This window comes from Coregonus lavaretus, assembly GCF_964263955.1.
Source record: "Coregonus lavaretus genome assembly, chromosome: 27".
NCBI classification, from domain to species: domain Eukaryota; kingdom Metazoa; phylum Chordata; class Actinopteri; order Salmoniformes; family Salmonidae; genus Coregonus; species Coregonus lavaretus.
Genome location: NC_140014.1, coordinates 31,465,889 through 31,473,388, shown reverse-complemented (window position 1 = coordinate 31,473,388; position 7,500 = coordinate 31,465,889). Strand labels below are relative to the sequence as shown.

At 43.4% G+C, this 7,500-nt stretch overlaps 1 protein-coding gene across 6 annotated transcripts in view; it reads left to right on the top strand.

Moving 5' to 3' along the window:
- The window catches only part of LOC311102962 (disheveled-associated activator of morphogenesis 1-like), a 70,793-nt gene that overhangs the window by 18,781 nt on the left and 44,512 nt on the right, over nucleotides 1-7,500 (top strand). The window contains exon 1 of one of the 6 annotated variants that reach the window (XM_084144463.1): nucleotides 2,086-2,122. The exons of the other annotated variants lie outside the window; for them this stretch is intronic. The gene's annotated coding sequence lies outside the window, so the exon portion shown is untranslated. Of the gene's footprint in view, nucleotides 1-2,085; nucleotides 2,123-7,500 lie in introns of those variants that run through there. 6 annotated transcript variants of the gene reach the window in all.

Genomic DNA, 7,500 nt, shown 5'->3' with positions numbered 1-7,500 from the left:
TCCACTCTGCTCCACTCTGCAGTCTGAGTGATCTGATCCCAATGGCATTCTGTCAGGAGAGCACCAAAACAGCTCCGACCGACCTACCGACCGACCAAAATCAATTCCAAATGTTCCTGACTCTAACCAAAATGTAACACACATGTCGCTAGCTAGGCTATATGACCTGGTCTGCGTTCCCTATGGGCCCTGATCGAAAGTAGTACACTATATAGGGAAAAGGGTGCCATTTGGGATGCAGTCGTGGGTGGTTTTCAGTGAATGGGAAATTGCCCCCCTATTACCTCCGACATGCATGTCTATTTCTGTCCTTGTTTCCTTTCCTCACCCAGTGGTTCCAATGCTGCTGTCCAGATCATCTCCGTTATAATGGGATCTGACAATAAGATGAGCTAGTTTTCCATCCATGCAGTGAGTGAATGGGTCACATGGTAAAATGTGTGTGTTTTATAAATCTAGTATCTACTGTTGCGCCGACCGATGAGTTCTAAATAGACGCACTTTGCCTCCTTTTGATAACATATTGACAGAGGTTAAATCGATCAGGGGATTTGCTGGGTTCATTACGTAAAACGCATCCCATGGTCTGATTGACTGACCTCGTTGAATTGGACAGGTCAGCCTACGCTGACTTCTCTCTCCTATGTAAAAGGCTAGAAGGTTGTCCTGGGTTTCGCAATGCTGTTTGATCATTGATTCCACTTAAAAGGTCTGGCTTCTAAGGGGAGGGCTGTGCTGTGCTCAATGCACTATGCAGCAGGCTTCCTCAGTACCCGGCTTATCATTAGATTCATGTTGATGGTATTGACATCACAGGGGGTATGAGCTGCAGATATATTCACCCACATTACTGAAGATGACAAATGCAATAGTTTATTTTCAGGTAGGATCGATTGATTAGATTACCTGCAGTGCAAATCGTTCACATGTATGAATGACCATCAATCAGAACATAGATGAAGATTGTGTAGGTGATGATAGCTAAGCACATCTTACATTTCTCTACCAGTGCTGACCCCCCCATAAAATAAATAAATATATATATATCTTTTTTACATTTTAGTCATTTAGTAGACGCTCTTATCCAGAGTGACTTACAGTTAGTGCATTCATCTTATCGCAGTCATAGTAAGTAAATTTTTCCTCAATCAAAATATAATAAAATAAAATGTTATTTGTCACATGCTTCGTAAACAACAGGTGTAGACTAACAGTGAAATGCTTAATTACGGGCCCTTCCCAACCGAGAGAGAAAGAAAAATAAATATATTTATTTATCGAAAGGTAAAAAACGTAATAATAGATACACAATGAGTAACGATAACTTGGCTATATACTGTACACGGAGTACCAGTACTGAGTCGATGTGCAGGAGTACAAGGTAATTGAGGTAGATATGTGTATATATGTGATGGGTGATTTGAAGGAGTCAGGCGCAGGAGGGTAAATCACAGAATAACAGGATTTATTCCGGAATGCAGAGTTACGCAGTAAAGCGTCAAAACACTCCAGTGCGCAAAACAGGCACACTGGAACCAACAAGGCACACTGGGAAAGTAAACCTGGCGATACAAAATACAAGGAGCTCCACCGAGCTTCACTAACCTCACTATAAACAATCACACACAAAGACAAGGGGGCAGAGGGAACACTTACCCTCTGTAGCGCCTTTGCTGTCGGAAGCCAAGCAGTTGCCATAGCTATCAGTAAAGTCAGAGCTAGTAAGGGGGGAAGAAAGTATTAGATCAATATTCAAAAAGACTAATAAAAGAAAGAAAGGCCCACAAAAAGTATAGTGCTCTTGTGTTTTATTCCTGCACCCCCATATACAATCTCAACCCTTGGCATGGGCTTCTTGCAGTGAAGTGCCTATGGTGGATGGAGTTCAGTACATTTGACATTTTAGTAATTTAGCAGACGCCCTTATCCAGAGCGACTTACAGTTAGTGAGTGCATACATTTTTTTCTTTTTTTCATACTGGCCCCCCGTGGGAAACGAACCCACAACCCTGCCGTTGCAAGCGCCATGCTCTACCAACTGAGCTACAGGGGACCATCATGAGGCTGGGAGTGGGAGCTTGGCTCTGGCTGTGGTTCGCCTGCCATTAGCAGACAGAGACAGGTATGTGATGGGGAAACCCCAGGGGATAGCAAGTCTGCTCTCTGTATGGGTTAGCCCTGCCTAGTGAACCCAGTCTTTCCTGTTAGCACCCTGTTTCACATATTCGGTTTCCCAAATAGCACCCTTTTCCCGATATAGGGCTTTACTTTTGATCAGGGTCTATAGGCAGTGCACTATGTAGGGAATAGGGTGCTATTTGGGACACAACCACCGGTGCATGTTCATAGTAGTATAATGGGGAATTTAAAACATTAATAAATAAACATACTGACTAGGGATGAATAAGGGCTTGTTTCTACATTCCCCATCATCATAATAAAGGTGCATCTACACGGTTGTAATCACAGTGTCTGTTGTCTGGCTGTCATAACTTCAGCTCTTTGGTTTCTCAACTTGGACATCCTGTGGAAGACGGAGAGGAGAGCACAGGTGGAACTCATGTCTTGCTATCTGTAGAACTCGCTGAACAACTCTGCTATGCTGGGGTAACATCTTTCAGATGGTTGTGCAACTTGTTGATGACACTGAGAAGACAGCTTGATGCATGTTCACTCCCTGTCATTATTCATCAGCTTGTTATGCGTATTGTACATTAATCATACTGAAAGGGTTCAGATTATAACCTCTTCTACGTGACAGTTAAGTTGTAGAGACTGATTGTTCTATAGCTTTGTTTATCTACAGGACGGTCGAACATGAATGTTATTGTATTATTGTCCTGAATCTGACAGCCCTGAACTAACGGAAGATCTGTCTATGAGTTTAGAATAATGTTTTGATGCAGACTTTGTTTAGGTATTGGCAAAATGGATGCTCAGACCAAATGGTCCCCACACACTTGATGAACAGACATTCTTACAGGATACCATGCAGTGGACCTGTATATATCTGGCGGTATCTGTATCTGTAGGTTTGGCCCAGCGGATGGATAAGCAGCAGCAGGATGTGCAACATCTGTTCTAAAGTCTCTCTAATGACTGGACTAGAACTACATCATCTCTGACTGACCACTGGGCTGCTGAGCAATACACTTCAGAGGGAATGTCTTTCCTTTCTACCTTCCCCTGTCTGTCTCTAGGCCTCCCATGTTGCTGCACCCTTCCCTGTCTGTCTGTAGGCCTATTCTGCTGCTCATGGAGCATTGAGTTTGTCTTCGAGCAGCCATCAAAGGCCAGTTTCCTGGTTCCAGATTAATGGCAAATTAACTCCCTTGAAAGTGCTTGTTAGAACAGGAATAGGCTTAATCTTGGTCCAGGAAACCAGCTCCATACTGCAAGTACACAATGCAATCCAATCATTCAGCTAAAATATTTTACATAATCAGATAGAGGAACTGTGGACAGTATGTTTCCCTAAGTGTCTGCTTTTATCAGAATCCCCAATGGTGAACAATAACAGAGAGAGAGTGAGTCATCTTTGCTGTTGTGTGTTCAGCAATCAGAAGTTTGTCTCAGCTGAGCTCTGGAGAGAATATCAAACTGTACTGCCTGTCAGCAGACAGATAAAGACCATGAACATCCTGTGATTGTTCAGGACCTTTAATTGCCAGATGTTCTCAGATTCATGTGGGGAGTTGCAGTGCATCATGGCCCTTTTGGACATCTGGATCCAATATGTGTAAAAAGCTCTAGCAACGTAGAATCCAACAATGACTTCTTGAACATGTCGAGCGTATCGGGTTTTGTTTTAAGGGCAATAATCAGCCTGGTATGTTGTCTAAAGTTGAAGTACACTTTGGGTTCTCAAGATTATCACTTAATCTGATTCTGCACATCGTGAGTTGTATTTGTTCAAACATTGTTTTAGGATTTCTCTCAAACTTCCTTTCAGTAATCCATGCAATGCTACACTATAATGGCCTAGTAATAACGGTTGTTATAGGTATTGTTAATTAGACGTCTGTCATAGGCATCAGCAATACCAGTCAAACGACAAGACACATTTGGATCAGGGTAGGGACTAATTCCATTTCAATTCAATTTCTTTGAATTGATCAAATTGCAATGGACTCTCTCAGGTCAGCTCAGTGGCCGTGTGTTTTGCAGCTGGTAGTGGATAATCAGCTGGACTGTTACAGTAGGAACATGTGTGGGTGTGAATGAGCGAAGCCACATGAAACAACCTGGGGCACTGCACACACCCTGTTTTCTCCTGCTGACTCACCTTGGTACAACAATCAGAACAGGTGTGGCTCTGAGACTCAGTGTCTCAGTGTCTCGGTGGGAGGGAGGCACACCACATGTTGATGGATCGGCATGTTTTTGTTGATATGTGACATGGGGATTATGAGTGTGTAATGTACTGTGTGTGCTAGAGAAGGGGTGGGGGTGGGGGGGGGGAATTAAAAAGTAGTGCATCATGGGTAAAGGGAATTAATGTAAAGCTCAGCATGCATACATACAGGCTTTACCTCCCACTCTTGAAAATCTCACTCTCCCCAGAATGCTCTCTGAGTGCCTCTTTTGTATGTACAGTATATGTATTTTTACATTTTAGTCATTTAGCAGACGCTCTTATCCAGAGCGACTTACAGTTAGTGAGTGCATACATAATTTAATTTAATTATTTTTTTTATACTGGCCCCCCGTGGGAATCGAACCCACAACCCTGGCGTTGCAAGCACCATGCTCTACCAACTGAGCTACACGGGGCCTACCGTGGGGCCTACCGTGTATGTACCATGTATGTACATGGTACATTGTGGTCCTCTGTAGCTCAGCTGGTAGAGCACGGCGCTTGTAACGCCAAGGTAGTGGGTTCGATCCCCGGGACCACCCATACACAAAAATGTATGCACGCATGACTGTAAGTCGCTTTGGATAAAAGCGTCTGCTAAATGGCATATTATTATTATTATTATTACAGTATATGTATTAGGGGTGTAACGATCCATCTACTACATCGATGTATGGATTTATATTCCTATGATCCAACTACATCGATCTGTGCTCGGCGAGTTGGCCTTTTGGACAACATATATTAATCTAACATCGTTTTAAAATGTAATACATCGATTGTATCGATACTAGGAAATAACCCATTGGATTTAAGCACGTCAGACTTTATATGGATGTTTTTTCTTAGCACTTTTAATGATAAAGGCTTTAAACATTACTCGATTCAGTCTGCCTATCCGTGACGTCATCGCCCCGCGCCAGCAGCAGCGCAAAGGCGCAAAGACAACAAAACATAGCATGGCGGTTGACAGAGGAGAAGCCGACGAGCGAGAAATTATCAAGCCACCATTGCGGTCCTTACAAGAAACAGGAAGCTAGGAAACTTCACCTGCACTGTCCAGTATCCATGTATTTATTTCAGTCACACTGGTTGAATTTTTGGCTAAAAGGTTACTGAATCGATTTCAAGTCACTGAATCGTTTCGGATCGTATCGTTCTAAATGAACCAATATCGTCCTTGAATCGTATCGACAACCACGAATCGTGATACAAATCGAATCGTTGTTAAAACGAATCGTTACACCCCTAATATGTATGTACAGTATATGTATGTACAGTATATGTATGTACAGTATGTGTATGTATGTACAGTGTATGTATGTATGGTATATTCCCTCTGTCATGTCACGACTAAAGGATGAGAACGAGATAATAAACGGAAGAGGATCAGTTAGTATTGCTAACAGCATCCTGATTATTGCAAGCTGCTCTTTGAAATGGGAGATATTAAACATCCCCAGTCTGCCTCTTTGTTCTTAGTCTTTGATAAAAGCAAGGAAAAAAGAGGGGGAAGAAGAAAGAGAAAGGAGAGGAAAAACACCCTGTCTGTTGCTTCAGACAGTATCGCTGACCTGTGTGTGTCTTGAAAATCTACAGGAGGGTTGCTCTCCAGCAACAGGGTTGGATTGAAGACCTACAGGAGGGTTGCTCTCCAGCAACAGGGTTGGATTGAAAACCTACAGGAGGGTTGCTCTCCAGCAACAGGGTTGGATTGAAAACCTACAGGAGGGTTGCTCTCCAGCAACAGGGTTGGATTGAAAAACTACAGGAGGGTTGCTCTCCAGCAACAGGGTTGGATTGAAAACCTACAGGAGGGTTGCTCTCCAGGAACAGGGTTGGATTGAAAACCTACAGGAGGGTTGCTCTCCAGGAACAGGGTTGGATTGAAAACCTACAACTGGGTCACTCTCCAGGAACAGGGTTTAAAAGTGAAAACCTTCAGGAGGATAGCTCTCCAGGAACAGGGTTGGATAGCCCTACTCTAGACGGTTTGTGTTAGTTTTTACTTTGCCAGCCATTGTCTTTATTGCCATCATGTTCAAACCACCCTGCCTTCTTACATTTTACATTTTAGTCATTTAGCAGACGCTCTTATCCAGAGCCCCATGGGTCTCCCGGTCACGGCCGGCTACGACAGAGCCTGGATTCGAACCAGGATCTCTAGTGGCACAGCTAGCACTGCGATGCAGTGCCTTAGACCACTGCGCCACTCGGGAGACGAGTTCTTAAGCTGTTAATTCAGTGATGACACAATTAAAGGAGGAAATATCATACATATCATATCATACAGTATCATACAGTACCATCCTATACTTAAGCAATAAGGCCCAAGGGGGTGTGGTATATGGCCAATATACCACTGCTAAGGGCTGTTCTTATGCACGACGCAACACGGAGTGCCTGGATACAGCCCTTAGCCGTAGTATATTGGTCATATACCACAAACCCCAGAGGTGCCTTATTGCTATTATAAACTGGTTACCAACGTAATTAGAGAAGTAAAGAGAAATGCTTGGTCATACCCGTGGTATACGGTCTGATATACCACGGCTGTCAGCCAATCAGCATTCAGGGCTTGAATCACCCAGTTTATAAAAGGAAATATACAACATAAAGTGGATGTGCCTGGTGCAAAGAGTGGTCATTCATGTTTCCATTCTTGTTTGGTCTGTTCTCATTTGTACATCCATACTACTCTAACAAAGTGGTCAAGTTGTTCTCTAATACTCCAAGACTTCAATGTTGTGGATTGTATGGGATCTGTGTGTTCCACAATCACATGATTTAGCCTGCCTAAACACCCACAGGATTTAACCTGCCTAAACATCCACAGGATTTAGACTGCCTAAACACCCACACCCACACATCCTTAGTTCAAGAAAAACCCTTTATAGCAACTGAAGAGGTTGAATGATATTGTTTGCTTAGCGCTTTGTGGAACGTCAGAGTAGTGCTTGCTTGGGTGTTTGGGAAGCTGATCTCTCTCGCTGTGGCCTTGTGTGTGCATCGACCTCTCCCAGGAGAAACACCGAGAGCAAGGGAAGACCCTCTCATCTAACTTTGTGTAAATTATTCACTGTGAGATTTTTGTGCATGAACCCCAAACAAAGTACTGCCCGCTGTCTGACCCTAACCCGACT